The 21,563-nt window shown below is 40.5% G+C and overlaps 1 protein-coding gene across 1 annotated transcript in view; it reads left to right on the top strand.

Moving 5' to 3' along the window:
* The window catches only part of CHST7 (carbohydrate sulfotransferase 7), a 29,273-nt gene extending 13,154 nt beyond the window's left edge, over nt 1-16,119 (top strand). Inside the window, exon 2 of the mRNA XM_012448194.2 lies at nt 13,269-16,119. The gene's annotated coding sequence lies outside the window, so the exon portion shown is untranslated. The remainder of the gene's footprint in view (nt 1-13,268) is intronic.
* Nucleotides 16,120-21,563: the final 5,444 nt, after the last annotated feature.

Here is a 21,563-nt window from a genome sequence, read left to right as displayed (position 1 = left end):
AAGCAGCTCCCTTAAAAAACAACTTAATGGTGCTATTATTGTAAACATTGTCACTCATTTCCGTTTTCTTTGGCACTGTAGTTCGCTAATTTGAAGTGAAAACAGGAAGGTTAAGAAAGCTTAACCAGGATTAACAGGTAAGCTTAGATATTACCATGATCCACAAAGTGTGCTTTCAGTTGACGATGCTGGGAGAAGACCTCATAAGGACACAGCCCTTGCAAAGGACGCTCAAGCCCTTCCTCAGCCCATTTGTTCTGGAGGTGGTCCAGGAGGAAGCTGTTACAATAGGCTGGAAAGTCATCCAGCCGGTGATAACAGGACCTGCTGAATACCCGGAAATCTCAGTTCTCTCAAGTGCTAAGCGCCAGCACCAACTTTTAGCATCTGTGAAGTAGCTTTTGGTGGCCAACACAGGGTGCCTCACCTGGCGCAAGTGTGTGGGCAGGGACAGGATACCTCGGAGTCTGGTCACAGGCACGTACGTTCTGGAGGCAAGACCAAGAAAAACTTGAAGGGAAGAAGAGCAGATCCAAATTGACAAGCGAAATTCAAGGAGTAGACATGAGGTGCCTGTGAAAGTTCCCAGATTCATCTGAGGGCTCTAGGCTCATTACCTGACCGGAAATTGGGGCACAGAAAGGCCACTGAGAGAGGCGGAGCCAGTTGCAAGTTCATTTGCTTGAAGCTTCTGTCCTCTAACTTTAAAGCCAGCAGGAAGTTGATTCATCCCCCTCCCCCATCCCAGCTTCAAAGATTGAAGAAAGTATGATTAAAATGCTAAAAGCGTGTCTTCCTGAGTTATTCTGCTGTAGCCCCAGGAGCCTCAGCTGAGCCAAATGCTCGCAGTCCAGGCTCCACAGACCCAGAATGAACCCAGAATGAAGTTTCCATTTGATAGTAATGAGGCTATTAGTAGGTCAACCAGCTGCATTTAGGGCCTGGCTGGTCACTTAAACACTCAAGGGAACTGTAGCAAAGGAGATAAAATTACGTCCAACTCATTGGAGTATGACTTTAAATCTTTAAATAAATAATCCATACTTTTTAGAAAGTGAAAGCCAATTCTTGAATTACTTGAATATTGAGGAATGACCTCATACTTCAATGTCACATTTTTTAAAAAAATCTTTTATGCATACTTTTCAAAACAATTGCATACAAAAACCCTTATAATTCTTGAGATTAATTGCATGAAGACAGTTTTTTATTATTAATTTTCTATTATCATACAGGATAGGTCTTTCAAAAGTTCTGACTTAGGAATAAACAGAAGGGTCTATGGTTGTTTCAGGTGATACAGAGAGTAACATTTTCATTCTCCCCAGATTCTGGGCAAGTGGAAACAGTTTTAACCAAGAAGTTTAGCAGCTTAAAATTTAATCTTTCCTTATCAGACATCTAGCAGCTGAGAAAAAGGACAAAACTAGCTACTTGGTAACTGCAACTGGCTGGTAAACTGAGAGTTTGGATTCTAAATATGCACCCAAACATGAATATTTCATTGCCCCATATGAACAGGGCCCCATAATATTAAGAAGAGTTGGGGTCTGGATTAAGAGTGAATTAAATTCTTAATCCTTGGCTGGCTCATGCCTGTAATTCCCAGCGCTTGGGGAGGCCCAGGCAGGCAAATCACCTAAGGTCAAGAGTTTCATATCAGCCTGGCCAACATAGTGAAACTCTGTCTCTACTAAAAATACAAAATTTAGCCAGGTGTGGTGGCAGGCACCTGTAATCCCAGCTACTTGGGAGGCTGAGGCCAGAGAATCGCTTGAACCCAAAAGGTGGAGGCTACAGTGAGCCGAGATTGCGCCACTGCACTCCAGCCTAGGCAACACAGTACGTGTGACTCTCTCAAAAAAAAAAACAGTGAATTAAATTATTATTTTTCGAGATAGAGTCTTACTCTGTCAGCTAGCCTGCAGTGCAATGGCTTAATCTCGGCTCACTGCAACCTCCATCTCTCGGGTTCAAGCGATTCTCCTGTCTCAGCCTCGCAAGTAGCTGGGATTATAGGCGCATGCTGCCATGCCCGGCTAATTTTTTGTATTTTTAGTAGAGACAGGGTTTCACTGTGTTCCCCAGGCTGGTCTTGAACTTCTGAACTCAGGCAATCCACCTGCCTCGGGAATTAAATTCTTAATCCTCTATTTAAGATACTAGGGACTTAAGAGCTTGAGGAAACATCACACTAAGAATTCATGGACATGTTTATGTTTTAAACACAACCAAAAATATTGAGAAATGGTAGGAAATTAGCCAATAGTTTACCAAGGGTCTACTTGGGAGCTAGAGATCTCAGAAAGGTGTGTATCAGAACCGGAAGATATATATAAGCATCTGTGACTTAGTTCAGGAACATTCAGGAACCAGAGGCCAACACGGGAGGATAGGAACGCATTCTTAGTGTGCAGAAAGAAAGGGCTTTGTGAGGTTGCCCTCTGTATGCTGCCCCGCCTGAATTAGCAGTACTTCTTTTAAGTTCTTCAATTACCCCAGCAACAGCAAGAGTTCTTTCAGAGCACCCATCTCGCTTCTCCCCTCACCTTGTACTGCCAGTGATTCAATAAAAAATATGAGCCTGAATGAAAAGCAGCCTTTTGAGTAGATACAAAGATTTTTAATAAAAGGATATAAAAGAGTGCTTATGGGTACAGAGGTTGGGCTGGTAGTACTCTCCATGAAAGTTTGTTGGGAAATGGGATCTGACCTGGCAACATTTAGCACTTGGTTAGTCATTGACAAAACCATCCTGAGTTACTGCCAAGTTTGTTTCCGGGTCTTTAAAGCAACCCATGTGAAGAGCTCAACACATTGCACGAAGAAACAATGACAGAATTTTTTTTTTTTTTTTACTTTTTATTTTGAAATAATTATATAGGCCGAGCATGGTGACTGATGCCTTTAATCCCAGCATTTAGGGAGGCCAAGGCAAGAGGATTGCTTGAGCCCAGGAATTCAAGACCAGCCTGGGCAACATAGGGGCATCCCATCTCTATAAAAAATAAAAAATTAGCTGAGTGCACCTGTAATCTTAGCTACTCAGGAGGCTGAGGTGGGAGGATCACTTGAGCCCAGGAGTTTGAGGTTGCAGTGAACTGTGATCACACCACTGCAGAACTAATTACATACTCACAGGAAGTTGCAAAAGCAGTACAAGAGGTCCAGTGTACCCTTCACATAGTTTCACCCAACGGAAAACCTTGTATATAGATCAGTATCAACACCAGGAAATTGACACTGGCGAGATCTAACAACAGACCTTATTCAATTTTCAGTTTTTACATGCACTCATTTTGTGTGTGTGTGTATAGATCTGTGTAATTTTATTATATATAGATTTATGTAAACACTACTACAATCAAGACACAGAACTAGTCCATCAACACAAAGAAACACTCTTGCGCTACCCTCATTATCATTACATACCCTACCCTATCCCACTCCTTTCACTGGCAAACACACTAATCAGGTCTCCATCTCTATGATAATTGTGTTATTTCAGTGTTATGTAAATGGAATTATATAATATGTAACCTTTTGATATTGACATTTTTCACTCAGTGTAATCTTCTGGAGATTCATCCAGGTTGTCTTGTTTAATAATAATTAGTTCCTTTTCATTGCTGAGTAATATTCCATGGTATGGTTGTACCAGTTTGTTTAACCATTCACTTATTGAAGGACATTGGATTGTTTTCAGTTTCTGGCTATTACAAATAAAGCTACTATGAATATTTGTTTATGGGTTTTTGTGTGGACATAAATTTTCATTTCTTTCGGATGAATGTCCAGAAATGCAATTGCTAGATCTTGTGGAAGTATGTATTTAGTTTTATAAGAAACTACCAAACTGTTTTCCAGAGCGGCTGTATCCTTTTACATTCCCACCAACAATGTCTGAGAGATCAAATGTTTGTACATCCTCACAGTATTTGGTATTGTCACTATATTTTATTTTATTTTTCTTTTATGGTTTTGAGACGGAGTCTTACTTTGTTGCCCAGGCTGACGTGCAGTGACATGATCTCAGCTCACGGCAACCTCTGCCTCCTGGGCTCAAGCGATTCTCCTGCCTCAGCCTCCCGAATAGCTGGGATTACAGGGGTGCACCACCACACCCAGCTAGTTTTTGTATTTTTAGTAGAGATGGGATTTCACCATGTTGGCCAGGCTGGTCTTTTGAACTCCTGACCTCAAGTGATCCACCCGCCTCGGCCTCTCAAAGTGCTGGGATTACAGGCATGAGCCACCGCACCTGGCCTTGTCACCATATTTTAATTTTTCTACTAGGTATGTAGTGATATCTCATTGTGGTTTTAATTTTCATTTTCCTAATGGCTAGTAATGCTGAACATCATTTCATGTGCTTATTTGCCATCCGTAGCTCCTCTTTGGTGAAATGTTGGCTCAGATAGATTGTCCATTTTCCAACTGGATTGTTTTTTACTTTTGAATTTTAAGAGTTATTTTTATACAAGTCCTTTGTCATATATGTGGTTGCACATATTTTCTCCTTGTCTGTATCTTGTCTTTTATCTACAAGGCCTTTTGAAAAGCAAAAGTTTTAACATTTTAATGGAGTCCATTTTATCAGTTTTTTCCTTTTGTGGACTATGCATTTGTTGTCACATCTAAGAAATCTTTACCTAACCCTAGGGTCCCATAGATTTATTTCCTATGTTTTCTAGTAAAAGTTCATATTTTTATTTTGCCTTTCTTTATAAATTTTAGGATCAGCTTATCTATAGCCACATTTAATTCTATGATTCATTTTCAGTTAATTTTTGTGTAAAGTGTGAGGTTTAGGTCAAGGATTGTTTTTGCCTCTGGATATCTAATTACTCTAGCACCATTTGTTGCAGAAACTATCCTTCCTCCAGTAAATTGCTTTTGTACCACCATCAAAAATTAGTTGGCTATATATATGTAGGTCTATTTCTGTGTACACTTTCTGCTCCATTGATCAAGGAATCTGTCCCTCCATGATTGGATTAATGTAGTTATACAGTATCTTAACATTGGGTACAGTGATTGCTCCTATTTTATTCTTTTCCAAAAAAGGTTTTAGGCATCCTAGCCTCTTTGCCTTTCCCTATAAGTTTTAGAATAAGCTTGTCTATATCTACAAAATGTGTTAATGAATTTGATAGGAGTTTTGTTAAACCTATAGATCTATTAGGAGGAAACTCACATCTTTATTATGTGGTGTCTTCCAATCCATGAACATTGTATGTCTGTTGATTTAGATCTTGTTTGACTTCTGTCATTGGTGTTTTATAGTTTTCAGCATATAAGTCCTTTACCTGTTTTATTAGATTTATACCTAAATATTTATTTTGAGTAATTAGAAATAGTGTGAGTTTTAAAATTTGGTTTCAATGTGTTCATTCCTAGTATATTTAAATAAAATTGGTTTTTAAATATTGATTTTTTTTAAGGCGGAGCCTCGCTCTGTTGCCCAGGCTGGAATGCAGTGGCATGATCTCAGCTCACTGCAACCTCCACCTCCCGGGTTCAAGCATTTTCTGCCTCAGCTTCCTGAGTAGCTGGGACTACAGGCACGTGCCACCACACCTGACTAATTTTTTGTATTTTTAGTAGAGATGGGGTTTCACCGTGTTAGCCAGGATGGTCTTGATCTCCTGACCTCGTGATCTGCCTGCCTCAGCCTCCCAAACTGCTGGGATTACAGGTGTAAGCCACTGCACCCAGCCACAAATATTGATCTTATATCCTGGAAACTTGCTGAATTCACTTACTAGTTATAGGAGCTTTTGGTATATTCTCTGGATTTTCTACATATATAGTCATGCTTTGTTTAACAATGGGGATATGTTCTGAGAAATATATCATTAAACAATTTTGTTGTTGTGTGAACATCAGAGAGTATATGTAGATAAACCCAGATGATATAGCCTACTATACACCTAGGCTGTATGGTATATAGCCTCTTGCTCCTAGGCTACAGACTTGCATGCCATGTTGCTATACTGAGTACTCTAGGCAATTGTAACACAGTGGTAAGTATTTGTGTATCTAAACATAGAAAAGGTACAGTAAAAATATGGTACCATAATCACATGGGACTACCATTGCATATGCAGTCTGTCATTAACTGAAATGTCATTATGTGGTACATGACTATATAATTACATAGTCTACAAATAGGGTCAATTTTATTTCTTCCTTTCTAATCAGTATGGTTTTTTATTTCCTTTACTTGCCTTATTGCATTGGCCAGGACTTCCAATACTGTGTTGAATAAGAGTGGTGAGTGCCTTGTTCCTGATCTTAGTGGGAAAGCAGTCAGTCTTTCACCATAAAGAATGAGGCTGGATATAGGTTTACGTAGGTGTTCCTCTATCAAGTTGAAGAAGCTTCCCTTTATTCCTAGTTTGCTGAGAATTTTTATCATGAATGGATGTCAGATTTTGTCAAATGCCTTTTTGGCATCAACTGATATGATCATGTGATTTTTCTTCCTTACTCTGTTAATATGGTAGATTACATGACTTGATTATCAAATATTGAACCAGCTTTACATCCTGTAATAAATCCTATTTGGTCACGATATATAAGCCTTTTTATGTATTGTTGAGGTTTATTTGCTAATATTTTGTTGAGGAATTTTGCCTCAACAAAACAAGAGTTCCTGAGAGATACTGGTCAGTAGTTTTGTTTTTTGGGGTTATTTTTTAACACTTTGTTTGGTTTTAGTATCAGATAACACTGGCCTCATAATTGGAAGAGATTATGTAGAATTGGTGTTAATTAATTCTACTTTAAACATTTGGTAGAGTTATCCATGGGAACTATCTGGACCTAGAGATTTCTTTTTCTTAAATACTTCTTTTTTATTTTATTTTATTTAAGTTCTGGGATACATACGCTGAACGTGCAGGTTTGTTACATAGGTATATACAGGCCATGGTGGTTTGCTGCACCTATCAACTTATCATCTAGGTTTTAAGCCCCGCAGGCATTACATATTTGTCTTAATACTCTCCCTCCCTTTGCCCCACACACCCCTGACAGGCCCCAGTGTGTGATGTTCCCCTCTCTGTGTCTATGTGTTCTCATTGTTCAACCCCCACTTATGAGTGAGAACATGTGGTGTTTAGTTTTCTGTTCCTGTGTTAGTTTGCTGTAGATGATGGTTTCCAGCTTCATCCATGTCCCTGAAAAGGACATGAACAAGATTTCTTTTTAAGGAGTCCTTTAACTATTAATTCATTTTTTTAGTAGTTATAGGACTTTTCAAATTATCTGTTTCATATTGGGTGAGCTATAGTAGTTTGTGCTTTTTGAGGAATTGGTCCATTTCATCTAAATTGCCAAATTAATGGATGTAGAGTTGTTTTCAGTTTTTTTGTTTGTTTGTTTGTTTTTGCCTATTAATGTCTGTGGGGTCTGTAGTGAGATCCCCTATTTCATTGTCGATACTGGTAATGTTTGTCTTCTCTTTTTCAGTTGTCAGTCTTGATAGAAGCTTTTTGTTTGTGTGTTTTCTGTTTTGTCTTGTTTTGTTTTTGAGACAGGGTCTCACTTCCATTGCCCAGGCTGGAGTGCAATGTGCAATCTTGGCTCACTGCAACCTTTGCCTCCTGGGTTCGAGCAATTCTCATGCCTCAGCCTCCTGAGGAGCTGGGACTACAAGTGCTTGTCACTACACCTGGCTAATTTTTGTATTTTTTGTATTTTTGGTAGAGACAGGGTTTTGCCATGTTGTCCAGGCTGGTTTCGAACTCCTGGCCTCAAGAGATCCACCCGCCTTGGCCTCCCGAAGTCTTGACATTACAGGCGTGAGCCACTGTGCTTGGCTGATAGAGGTTTTTGATCTTTTCAAAGTACCAGCTTTTTGTTTCATTGTATTTTCTTGATTGTTTGTTTTCAGTTTTACTGATTTCTCCTTTTATCTTATTTCGTTACTTCTGCTTGTTTTGGGTTTTAAAAAATCATCTAGTTTCTTGAGGTAAGTATGTAGATTATTGATTTGAAATCTTCTTTTTTTCTCATGTAAGTTTCTAGTGTTATAAATTTTCCTCTTCACAAATTTTGATGTTGCATTTTTATTCAATATAGTTTTATTTTCCATGAATTATGTTTAAGTATGTTCTTTAATTTCAAAATTTCTGGATAATTTCTTGCTATCTTTCTGTTACTGACTTCTAGTTTGATTCCACTATGGTTATTTTATTTATTATTATTTCAGTTTTTATACATTTGTTCAGATTTGTTTTGTGGACCAGGATAGGTTCATGTTGTGAATGTTCCATGTATGCCTAAAAATACTGTGTATTCTACTGTTAATAATAGGTGGAATGTTTTCTAAATGTCAGTTCAATCCTGTTGGTTGATGGTACTGTTCAGTTTTTCTGTATCCTTATGACTTTCTGTCTAGCGAGTCTATCATTTGTTGAGAGAATGGTGTTGAAGTTTTCAACTATATATATAGACTTGTATATTTCTTCTTTCTGTTCTTTAAGCTTTTGCTTCAGGAAATTTGAAGCTCTGCTATTTGCTCTGTACATATTTAGGATTGCTCTGTCTTATTTGTGGATCGACCCTTTAAACCTTATGTAACATTCTCCCTGGTAATTTTCTTTGCTCTGAAGTCTATTTTATCTAATATGAATATAGCTTCTCTTCCTTTCTTTTGATTAATGTTTGTATGATGTATCCTTTTCAGCCTTTTACTTTCAACCCACTTCATTATATTAGAAATGAATGGTAATGTTTTTAAATCCATTCTGCCAATCTCTTTTAATTTATATATTTAAACCATTTATATTTCATCTAATTATTGATATTTTAGGACTTCAGTTTGATTTGTTTGTTCCCTCTGTTTTTGTTCCTTTGTTTTCCTGTCTTCCTTTGAGTTACTTGAACATTTTTTAGAATTTCATTTTATCTGCAGTGCTTTTTGTATATCTCTCTGTATGTTTATTTTAGTGGTTTATTTGAATTACACATATGTAACTTATCACAGCCTACTGGTGTCAACATCTTACTATCTCCAGTGAAATGTAGAAAACTAATCTTCATTTAGCTTCCTTTATCCTGGCCCTTAAAGAGTCTCTTAAAACTTTTCTCTACATATATTGAGAACTACATCATACAGTATTACTTTGCCTCAACCATCAAAAATAATTTTAAAAACTCAAGAGAATAGTCTATTAAATTTACTCATATTTTACCTGTTCCATTGTTTTTTCTTCATTTGTGATATTTCAAGCCTCCTTTTTTAAAAAAAAAAATCATTTCCTTTCCCTGGGGAAGAACTTTTAGCAATTCTTTTATAAAAGTTCTATTGGCAAAAATTATCTTAGTTTTCTTTCATGTGAAAATGTCTTTATTTAACCTTCATTCCTGAAGGATATTATCATGGGATATAGAAATCTGGAGGAAGGCTGGGTGTAGTGACTCACACCTGTAATCCCAGTGCTTTGGGAGGCCGAGGCAGGTGGATTACCTGAGGTAAGGGGTTCGAGACCATCCTGGCCAACATGGCGAAACCCCATCTCTACTAAAAACACAAAAATTAGCTGGGCGTGGTGGCACATACCTATAATCCCAGCTACTTGGGAGGCCAAGGCACGAGAAATCATTTGAACCCGGGAGGTGGAGGTTGCAGTGAGCTGAGATCATGCCACTGCACTCCAGTCTGGGCGTCAGAGTGAGACTCTGTCCAAAAAAAAAAAAAAAAAAAGAGAGAGAGAAAGAAATCTGGATTGGCAGATATTTTCTTTCAGCACTTGAAAACTGTTGTGTCACTTTCTTCTGACCTCCATGCTTTCAGATACAAAATCCATTGGCATTCATATTGTTGTTCTCATAATTAATGTGTCATTTCTCTCTAGTCGCCTTCAGGATTTTCTTTGTCTTTACTTTTCTGAAGTTTGAGTATGTCATGGCTTGGTGTAGAGTTCTTTGAGTTTTTCTTCTTTAGGGTTTGCTGAACTTCTTGAATCTATAAATTTATGTCTTCTGCCAAATTTGGGAAATTTTCAGCCATATTTCAAGTACTTTTTCAGTTTTTCTGGAACTTTGACGACATGCATGGTAGATCATTTATTGTGGTTCCATAGGCCCCTGAGGGTCTGTTTATCTTTTTTTAACTCTATTTTCTGTTGTTCAGATTGGATAATTTCTATTGTTCTATTTTCAGATTCACTAAGTCCTTACTCTATTCTCTATTCTGCTATTGAGCCCATCCAGTGAGTTTTTCAGATTTCTGTTATTGTATTTTACAGTTGTAAAATTTCTATTTGGTTGCTTTTTTAAAAATTATATTTCTTTGTGGAGAATTTCTATTTTTTCATTTGTTTCAAGTGCGTTTGTAATGGCTAATTGAAGATGTTTATGATTGCCACTTCAAACCTGTTTCCCATCATTTCAACATCTGTCATCTCAGTGTTGGTATGTATCAGTTGTATCTTCTCATTCAAGCTGAAATTTCCCTGGTTCTTGGTTTCACAAGTGCTGTTTTTATTGCCCTGAACAATTGGAGAATTATCTTATGAATCTCCAAATCTTATTTAAATCTTATTTTAGCAGGCCTCCACTGACACCACACTGGCGAGAAAGGGGCACATCACCTGGTTCCTGCCAGAGATCCTGGCTTCCCACTAGGTCTTTGCTCACAGGAAAGGGGAGTTTTTTTTTTTTTTTATTGTGGTGCTTGGTTTCTGTCTTTTTTTTTTTTTTTTTTTGAAACAGTCTCGCTCTGTCGTCATGCTGGAGTTCAGTGGTGTGATCTAGGCTCACTGCAACCTCCACCTCCCGGGTTCAAGCAATTCTCCTGCCTCAGCCTCCCAAGTAGCTGGGACTACCTGCGCCTGCCACCATGCCCAGCTAATTTTTGTATTTTTAGTAGAAACCAGGTTTTACCGTGTTAGCCAGAATGGTCCCGATCTCTTGACCTTGTGATCTGCCTGCCTTGGCCTCCCAAAATGCTGGGATTACAGGTGATCCACCACACTCGGCCTTGGTTTCTGTCTTTTTAGAGTGAACCTTTACCTGTCCTTTGGCTAGAGGTAACAGGCTTTTTTCAGGACTTTTTGTGTGTCTGTCACAATTGGCATTTCTGGGTTGCTGGCTTCTTTAGCACACAACATTCGGGATATTGAGGTGGCAAAAAATAAAACCACTCAGGGTCACGGTATTCCTCAGTTGCCAAGGTTCCTAGTCAGTCTGCCTTCTTCTCTCTACCCTTCAGACTCTTAATCTTTGTTTTATATATCATATTTGGAGTTTTTAGTTATACTTTGTGGGAAGAATAAGGAGAAGTGCATTTATTCCATCTTGTTAACTGGAAGTCAGCCCATCTGGCCGAGTGCGGTGGTTCACATCTATAATCCAGCACTTTGGGAGGCCAAGGTAGGTGGATCACCTGTGGTCAGGAGATCGATACCAGCCTGGCCAACATGGTGAAACCCCGTCTCTACTAAGAGAGGTATTTGTATTTGGTTCAGAGGCCAGCTGAACCAAATACAAAAATTAGCTGGGCATGGTGGCACATGCCTGTAATCCCAGCTACTAGGGAGGCTGAAGCACGAGAATCACTTGAACCTGGGAGGTGGAGATTGCAGTGGGCCAAGATCACGTCACTACACTCCAGCCTGGGCAACAGAGCTAGACTCCGTCTATTAAAAAAAAATAAATTGACCCATCTGGAAATTGTTTTTTATTAAAGTAAATTATGCTGAAATTTGACATGGTGGCTCTTTCTTTATGTAAATAACCTGTTGTGGAGGCTAAAGTAACTCCATTTTGGATGCCAATCCACCCTGTTGACTTGTGATTAACCCGGTTCCAGGAATGCCTCTGAGAGTTCCAGTTCATCTGTTTTCCTTGTGTAAGAGCACATCCTTACTGTAAATCCTGCCCTTAGATCAAACTCATACTCATTCCCTCTGAAGCATGTGTTTTCCTATGGTATATACTCCCTGGGTCTGGGGGCGGGGGGTAATGGCATGGAGATCTACCTGCCTTGCAGCTGCTCAAGACCATATTTCTGTCCATACATTCCCCAATAAAATCACCATGTGACAACAAGCTAGACTTACCTGCCTCCTTCTTTGGTTTCTCAGCCCTTCTGCGTTTGGGGGTCACTCTGCATATACAGCCCTTTCATGAAACACGTGTACTAGCAAAATACTAAAGATTTATAGAAAGGGGCTGGGCACAGTGGCTCACAGCAGTAATCCCAGCACTTTGGGAGGCCATGACGGGTGGATCACTTGAGGTCAGGAGTTCAAGACCAGCCAGACCAACATGCTGAAACCCTGTCTCTAGTAAAAATACAAAAAATTAGTCAGGTGTGATGGTGCATACCTGTATTAGCTACTCAGCAGGCTGAGGCAAGAGAATTACTTGAACCCAGGAGGTGGAGGTTGCAGTGAGCTGAGATGGCGCCACTGCACTCCAGCCTGGACAACAGAGTAAGACTCCATCTCAAAAAAAAAAATTTATAGAAAGGCCTCAAAGCATTTGTGAAATTCGCTTTTCCTTAATGCTTAGTGTGAATCTTTATTGCATATTTTAAATCTTCTTGAAACTGTCTTTCCCAAACTTTACATCAGTAGTTCTATTAAGCTGATGAACAGTTTCACTCCATTAGAAAATGTCAAATTTGGTACACATCCAGGATCAGAGGAAGGATCACAGGAAAGCAAGAAACTGGTGATGGGACTAGTACGGACACACTAGAGTCAGCCCACTTTCCACTGCTCACATAGGGTGACACAAGCAGTGTGTTTAAATGATAGAAGAAAAAAGTTCAGGTGCCACAAAGGTAGGAAGGTGGACTCATTGCTTATCTACAGCCTCGGTTTTACAGAATTGCCAGTTGCTGTTGGCATTTTGCACATATCAACTGGTACATGCGTGAAGAATGGATGGGTACATGGTTGGTCCCTAATGGTATGGCTTCAATCCCAGCTCCTCCCACACGCTACCCAAAAGGTCCCAGAAAGCCCTGTTCTCCTCAGCAAGCGCTGCACAACAGCAGCTGCAGAAAGCACAGCCATGCTCACAGAGGCGTCCCCATAGTTTTCCCATCTTCACCCTCACCCAACACCTCTTGGGTCATTTTCTCCTGGTCTGTTTCACAAACAAGAAGTGATTGATACTGATTCAGTATGGGTTGGAAGATTATAGGTTTCTAATTTAAAAGGCCTTATGTCATCAGGGTTCAACAGACTCTTTCTGGGGATTTCTGTGTTCTGAAGTTCAAATGTCCTTTGTTCCTTCCCTTCCAGGTCAGTCACCATGAACCGGGGCACTCGGCATGCTGCCCCAGCACTGGAGAAGCAGCACTGTGGAGGCAATCTGTCACACTGTCAGAGTCTGGGACTTGACTTGCTACCAACTGCTGTGCAATTCTGCTGAGCAGGAATGTCGTGAGCTATTCAATAATGACAGACGCATTGGTTGAGATGAAGTTTCCAGTAAGGAAGTGACAGTGCGATGTGGATATTTATGGCTGTAAAATAGGAAGAGCTTTAGTTCCCAGGCTGAACCTGCCACTGCTGAAGCCATCTCAACCAGGCACCCTCACAACAAAGAAGAGATGTGATTTGGTACCATTTCACATCAGCAGGTGTCTGGACGAAAACATCAATGTGAATAAGGGCCAAGCGCAGTATTGATTAAATTACTTAATATTAAATAATAGGTCTGGGCGGTATTGTTTTTAACCTGACTCATCCGGCTGTCCTTCAGATAGCTCCCTTTCCCTCTACCCAGAACTGATATTTGAAAAGTAATTTTTCTCCCTGGGCTGGGAGAACCCTAATGAAACTGAAACAAATTTTTACTTTTAAATTGTTCTATCATCTGGTGTTTTTGTAATTATACTATTAAATGACTCTGGAGTCATGTTAATGACAGGATTTGTTTTGTTTGGAAGCAGATTTTATGATGCAGTTCAATTGCATGTTTTGGGTAAAAGCTAGTGTACATACAAAGGAATATGAAGACTGTGGAAGAAGCTGTATCTTGGGTTCAAGAATTTCAGCAATTATTCAGTAAGAACCTAAGCATTAAGCTGCAATGTACAATCCACTTGCTTCATTCTTACTAGTTGATGTTGCCAACACTTGGTGATGCCTTTTTCAGGGTTTGACATTCAAAGCCTGTTCAAGATGGTTGCAGGCAAGGAGGAGTCACAGGCAGAGGCTAGATTTAAAGTATTTCTTTTAACCCTAATGTACATTTTAGAAAGTCTTAAAAATCTGTTGCTGTGATTTTTACATCCTATTTTTAATTTTTTTTTGGGATGGAGTCTCACTCTGTCACCCAGGCTAGAGTGCAGTGACACGATCCTGGCTCACTGCAACCTCCACTTCGCGGTTCAAGTGATTCTCCTGCCTCAGCCTCCCAAGTAGCTGGGACTACAGGTGCATGCCACCATGCCTGGCTAATTTTTGTATTTTTAGTAGAGATGGGGTTTCACCATGTTGGCCAGGCTGGTCCTGAACTCCTGACCTCAGGTGATCCACCCACCTCGGTCTCCCAAAGTGCTGGGATAGCAGGTGTGAGCCACTGCGCCCAGCCCTATTTTAAAACTGAATTTCTTTAAGCATCTAAATCAGAGGCTGGCAGAAACTTTTTCTGTTAAGGCCCAGATAGTAAATAGTTTAGTTTTTATGGGCCATACGATCTCTGTTGCAACTCCTCAGCTCTGTCATTGTAGCAGGAAAGCAGCCACACACAGTAAGCAAATGAATGAGCCTAGTCACGCCAATAAAACTTTATTTACACAAAAAGGCAGTGGGCTGGATTTGGTTCAGAGGCCAGCTGTAGTTTGCCAACCCCAGGCCTAAAAAAAGCTGGAGAGGAATAGTTTATACCCAGAAAAGAACCGCTCAGTGAGAGAAACAGACTAAGAATAGTATCACACTACAGCCTTCTACCAACAGGTGATACTTTAAAAAACAAAACAAGATTAACTCAGCCAGTTAGTTGTTTTATTTTGAGTTTTGTAAAAAAAAAAAAAAAAAGCTTTGAGAAAATGTGTTAAATATCAGTAAAGGGCAGGAATACACATGGCTAGCTTTACAATAGCAATCTAAACATACACACAAAGGCAAACGATGAGTAAAATGCTAGGGAAAGACAGCACTTTGGGGCCTACGGCAGTTTTCCTTATTGCACATAAAGGTGGATAACTCCAAGTCTTCAATTTTTCACAGTTACAACATACTTTAATGTCATTTTATATAATGTTTATTTACAGAACATACTATAATGTTAATTTTATAAGACCACCAGTTTGCTACTGTTGAATGGAAATAGAAGACAAAATTCTCCCCAATTACAATATGTAAGCTCTCTAGAAAAAGTTCCCTAGAAGGTCACATCGTTTCATGTTACATTCATCCTATTCTATTTTAAAAATTGCGTTTCAGCTATTAGATGAGTCTTGATGGGCTTCTCATTTAACCATTTTCATGGATATAGTACAACTTTCCAAGTAAGAAGTACTAGATGTGTTTTATGTACAAAACAAAAGGACAACTTAGGAGGAGCTGGCCCTACTATGAAGTCACATTTTGAACGATCGATTTCAATGGTAAATTCCCAATCCGTAGACTTAACACCCACATAACTGAAAATCATCCCTCTGCTTCTCCAAAGCCCACAATTGGAATAATCACAACGTAAGTCAGCCCCAAAATGTCCATGCAGTTAAGTCATCCGCTAACACCTGAATTGTGGCCTTCTTAAAAAGTGCTTGAGACAACAGATGTTGAGGTTTTCATGCTGTTTACAAGTCCTTTTTTATCTGAGTTCCTCCAACATATACAGTCCCAGACAATTTTCCACTGGCCAAGAGTTGACCATGACATTTGGTGATTCTGTTAAGCCTTTTAAAAGGTGGTCATCAGAAGGAGAAGGTGACTTCTGCTGTGTGCTCTCATGTCTGCTTTGGACATTTCCAAAGGGCAGTACAGCAGGCAGCCCTTCCTTCTCATCTTCTCCAAGGCTCAAGTAGCAGAAAACCGGCTGCCTGTGTGTTCCATAGGGGCCACGACTATAGTATACCCTACTTACAAAAATAAAACTAACATCAAAAACTTTGGTTTTGCTTTTACAATTTTTGCTAGCACTGGGTGACAAGATATGCATGTTAGTTTTTTTTTAAATGTCTATGAAAATTGAAACTGGAAAAATGGTTTATCTCTATGTCTTGTTTTGAAAGGATTGTCGATGAGTCAGTCTACTTGCTTTTCCTAGTTAGACACTAACAATTGGTTTCTACAGTATTTCTCTATATGTTGTTTTCAGGTTTTAGAAAGGACAGTCTTTTCAGGTATCAAAGTGGTAAAAGCAGCATTCAGATGGGTTGTTTCTAAACTACAACTCTTGGCCACTAGATTCCTTCAACTTCCTGTATCAGAATGTAGCAGCTGACACTGGCAAGCCAGATTGTCAGTTGAAGAACAACAGAAGAGATCAGAACTCAATGATACCAGTCTAATGTATATGAAAGACTTGTTCCTGAACTAATTAATCTATAGAATCAACATCAAAAGGCAGACAAGAAACTTGTCAAGTTCCCCACTTCTGAAGTGGAATAAGAAGTAGTATACTTGTGAGATCAGCAGGCTGACGTCCCAGCAGCCCTCATTGCAGATAACCTTTCACAACGGATGGTAAAATCAGCTTTCTGATACACTCTTAGAACTCACAACAGGTACATGGTAGGTTTCCAAGTGGGTGACTTTCACCTCTGATGAGATGCTCTAACACCCTGCCACTGTTTTTCCCCCTAAGTACATCGGTGGTGTTTCTACATTTGGAAATCACTTGTTCACATCAAACATCTGGTGCGATCACATTCACTTCCACTGCAGACAAGGACAGGGAGAGACAGGATGCGGGGATGGCGTGAAACAGACCTCTGTTTTGGAAGGAACTGTTAATTCTTTGTCCTAGACAGAATCGTCATGGATAGCTGAGATACCCTTTTGCATATTTTCTAAAGAGATTCCATTTGTCAGCCAAACCACAGAGGACATTTTTGGCTCTACAGAACACAGCCTGAAGAGCTCCTTGCTGTTTGCCTGATGAAACATTTGATGTCGCAGTGTGATTTCTGGCTTCCAGGCATCAACGCTTATTTGTCTGATCATCCAGTGACCACCCTGGATGCTCCGGTCCATATGCCCTTCCTATGTTTGTTTCCTAGCAAGAAATGTGGCCTTATTTAAATTCCAAATTTTCTTCTCTAGGAGAGAAAGTTTAGGTTTCTGATAGTTCTCAAAAAGTGTACTAAAAGGAATGGCAGCTTTTATCTTCTGTCAGGACTATACAAAAGTGTGCATCTCCTTAATTACCGGCTACTGAAACCACCACCATCACCATGTGATTGCAAAGTGACCACAACCTTCTAATTTTCTCCAGCAGAAAACGGACTCACCCTTATTCTGAGGAATCCAATGTGCACTCAGCATCAGGATAGGTGAAGGGAAAGAAAATCTAACTGCAGAGGGGACTATTAATTTAATTCCAGGTGAAATTAAAAAAAAAAAACAGCTTCCCAGAAACCTTCATGCTTGATTAGTCAGCAGCTCAGTTAAGAGATTACCTTCCCTTTATTCCCCACAAGTGGGAACCAAGATGACAGGTTTTTAATTCTCCCCAAACATACCCCAAGTCACCCTTCTCTCTCCTTGAAGGCTCCAAGGTTTTCGTGATCTTTTCAGCTGTACTTTATGGAGTATGTTCTTGAGTTCTGCAAAGATTAGCATCAAACTCTCTCACAGCTGCCCAGTCTGTATTATTGATCAATACTCAGTTCATTTCACATGACTAGCAATTTTAAAAAACACCTTCATTTGCTAGGCCATTCTTTTAAATAAGATTGCAAATAGGGTCTGCTGCGAGCTCTAGACTAAAGGCTCTTGTCAACCCTGGCTGCGCATCAGGGACGTTACTTAGGTTCCAAACAAAGCATGGATTCCAGGTCCCACCTGAAGCTACTGAATCCGAATCTCTGAGGTGAGGGCCTTTGCACTGATTTAATACCAAAAACTGGCCAGATGATTCCAATTTACAGCCAGGGTTGAGAACCTCTGCTCTAGAACATCTGACTCTGCTGAACTGTCATCCCCCACAACCCAGAACAAATATGTGTATAAGATGACTTGGGTTTACTCTCTTGGAAGAACTTTGTTTAACTGGATGTACCATTGCTTAGCAGTTTCAATGTGATCTTATGCCAGACTGGCAGCAGACAGTTGGCCTTGTGTTGAATGATGCCTGGGCTTTGCGGCATTCTACTTTTCTCCACACGGCATAGGCAAAATGCTTCTAGATGTGGAACCATTTTGACGAATGGATTCACATTCTCAGGACCCCTGGTAAGGTCAGGGTTATTTTCCACATCTTACAAACAAAAATTTGGATCAACTGTTAAAAATTAGGACCAAAGTGACTTACTTCGATTCACCGAATATTTGTAATCAAATAAGGACTTAGAACACTGGAAAGCAGTTCTGAGTCCAAAGGCCTGACAGCCTGGGGTTAGTGACAAAGGCAAGAAATGGAGACCAGCCTGGGTTTCCAGCTTCCTAACACACAAAGAAAGGCTGGGGTAGGGTCACTGGACAAATGCTGCAACTAGGTTCTGGGCCCTCTCTTCCCTGGGTAGGCCTTCTGGGTGGGCCTCCTGCCCTATACAAACCATCCCCAAACCCTGTTGTTTACATTGGAACTACACTGCTGTAAACAGCAATTCAGGGAAGAGGACAAGTCATAATTAGGATTTCCCCTGTCATCTCCCCACAGGAAAACCCTGATGGGAAGCCCACCCTTCTAGTTTTGGTCTTGGCAAATCTCCATTTCCTTGTATGTGAGTAGATCAGAATCAAATGTTTGCAATGAAGACTACAAGACCCTTTGGGGATAAACACAACACTCTATGGATTGAACTAAGACTAGGAAGGGAAACTCGGTGATTATTTTTCTTCCCTAAAAGAATCATTTCTTGTAATCTGCTAAAAGCTTTCTCAAATACAACAACAATAACAAAATAACGGCCGGGCGCGGTGGCTCACACCTATAATCCCAGCACTTTGTGAGGCCAAGGCAGGCAGATCACGAGGGCAGGAGTTCGAGACCATCCTGGCCAATGTGGTGAAACCCCGTCTCTACTAAAAATACAAAAAAAAAAAAAAAATTAGCTGGATGTGGTGGCGCCCGCCTGTAATCCTAGCTACTCGGGAGGCTGAGGCAGGAGAATCGCTTGAACCCAGGAGGCAGAGATTGCAGTGAGCTGAGATCACGCCACTGCACTCCAGCCTGGGTGACAGAGTGAGACTCCGTCTCAAAAAAAAAAAAAAAAAAAAAAAAAGCCTTGAGGTGAAAAAAAGGGTGTATCCAAATCCTTCCTGGTTGGCTCTTTTCAAGAACCACCACCAGGGTGTGTCTGTTAGCATTTTCCCTCCAAAACTAAGTAATCGACATAAGATAAGCAAAGCTTTATAAAGACCCAACCAAAAAGCCCAGCAGCCTATCTCTCCATCTCTGCAAAACAAAAACAAAAATGAAAACAAAACAAGCCTTCCCTTTTAGATATATATGGCATGACTGGTCATTACTGAGATAACTCTACTAAATAAAAACTCCTGTGCTGGTTCTGGACTCCAGCACATATATAATATATGTATCTCCAGGGCTCTGCCAGGCCTGGCAGCTGCTGTCTGCAACCCAGGATATAAGAACTTCCCTTCCAGGGGCTATGAAAGAAAGCTCTTTATCTGGCTGTGGGGTGTAGATCTTATTCTTAAGTCCTTCACGGGGCCGGGCGCGGTGGCTCACGCCTGTAATCCCAGCACTTTGGGAGGCCGAGGCGGGTGGATCACGAGGTCAAGAGATCGAGACCATCCTGGTCAACATGGTGAAACCCCGTCTCTACTAAAAATACAAAAAATTAGCTGGGCATGGTGGCGCGTGCCTGTAATCCCAGCTACTCAGGAGGCTGAGGCAGGAGAATTGCCTGAACCCAGGAGGTGGAGGTTGCGGTGAGCCGAGATCGCGCCATTGCACTCTAGCCTGGGTAACGAGAGTGAAACTCCGACTCAAAAAAAAAAAAAAGAGAAAAAAAAAAAAAAAAAAGTCCTTCACTAGCCTAGGTAACCCTGAGGCCTCATGGGTCTGGGTAGGTTGTTTAGCATTTTTCAAACTTCCAAAGCCGATGGATGACCATAAAATCAAAATGGACTATATTGTAGATAAAAAGGAAAGAGGAGAATGAAAATCATTCAATTGTGTATTTTTCTTTTTTCTTTCTTTTTTTTTTTTGAGACAGGGTCTCATTCTGTTGCCCAGACTAGATTGCAGTGGCATGATCTCAGCTCACTGAAACCTCTGCCTCTTGGGCTTAAGGGATCCTCCCACCTCAGTCTTCCAAGTAGCTGGAACTACAGGCATGTGCCACCATGCCTGGTTCATATTTGTATTTTTGTAGAGACAGGGTTTTGCCATGTTGCCCAGTGTGGTCTTGAACTCCTGAGCTCAAGTGATCCTCCTGTCTCAGCCTCCCAAAGTGTTGGGATTATGAGCGTAAGCCACTGTGCCAGGTGTCAATTTTATTTTATTGAACCATATGAAATTGCGACTCTTGTTTTTACATAAGGGTCAAATATCAGCAAATTCAGATGGCTCAACCTAATTAAATACATATATTCCTGATTTGCACAAATTATCAATTCAAACACAAAGTTGTGAAGCAATGCCTTACTTAAAAATTAAGCATTAAACATGCGAAGTGAGAAGATTAAATGGCTGATTCCATTATAGGTGGACTACACTGGGACACTATTTTATCTGCCATCATAAGAAAAATGCCCATGTTATTGAAAGCATTTTTTAAAAATTGGGTTGCCAAAAATATGCTAGCGCTGAGGCAGGCACAGAGACATGGGGAGAAACTCAAACTTTTCCCAAGAGGTCTTTCAGTATTTCAGCATTACAGGTGTGGGCAGAGAACAGCTCATCCAGAAAGAACACAAACCCTAACTTTCCTTTTTTTTTTTTTTTTGACTGAGTCTTGCTCTGTCCCCCAGGCTGGAGTGCAATGGCACGATCATGGCTCACTGCAACCTCTGCCTCCCAGGTTCAAGCGATTCTGCTGCCTCAGCTTCCAGAGTAGCTGGGACTACAGGCACGCGCCATCATGCCCAGCTAATTTTTGTATTTTTAGTGGAGACAGGGTTTCACCATATTGGCCAGGCTGGCCTCAAACTCCTGACCTCGTGATCTGCCCACCTCAGCCTCCCAAAGTGCTGGGATTACAGGCGTGAGCCACTGCGCCTGGCTGAAAACCTAACTTTCAAATCACACCCATATGTTAAGCTGGTGCAGCAGCCTCCCCAGAGACAAGGAAAATGACCCTTCTCTGCACGACACTCAGTGGCGTAAAGATACCCGGATTCCTAAGCTTATAGAAGACAGAACTTTCTAGTGGGTTGAAGATACTTAATGTTCCATTGACTTCCCTCTGATTCCTCAGGTGGCCACTGAAATCTCATGCATTCATCAGCTCA

This window comes from Aotus nancymaae, unplaced genomic scaffold, assembly GCF_030222135.1.
Source record: "Aotus nancymaae isolate 86718 unplaced genomic scaffold, 86718_ANA_hifiasm-v0.15.2.pri h1tg000058l, whole genome shotgun sequence".
NCBI lineage: Eukaryota > Metazoa > Chordata > Mammalia > Primates > Aotidae > Aotus > Aotus nancymaae.
Note: the sequence above shows the minus strand (reverse complement) of the source record. Positions and strands in the feature narration are given on the sequence as shown.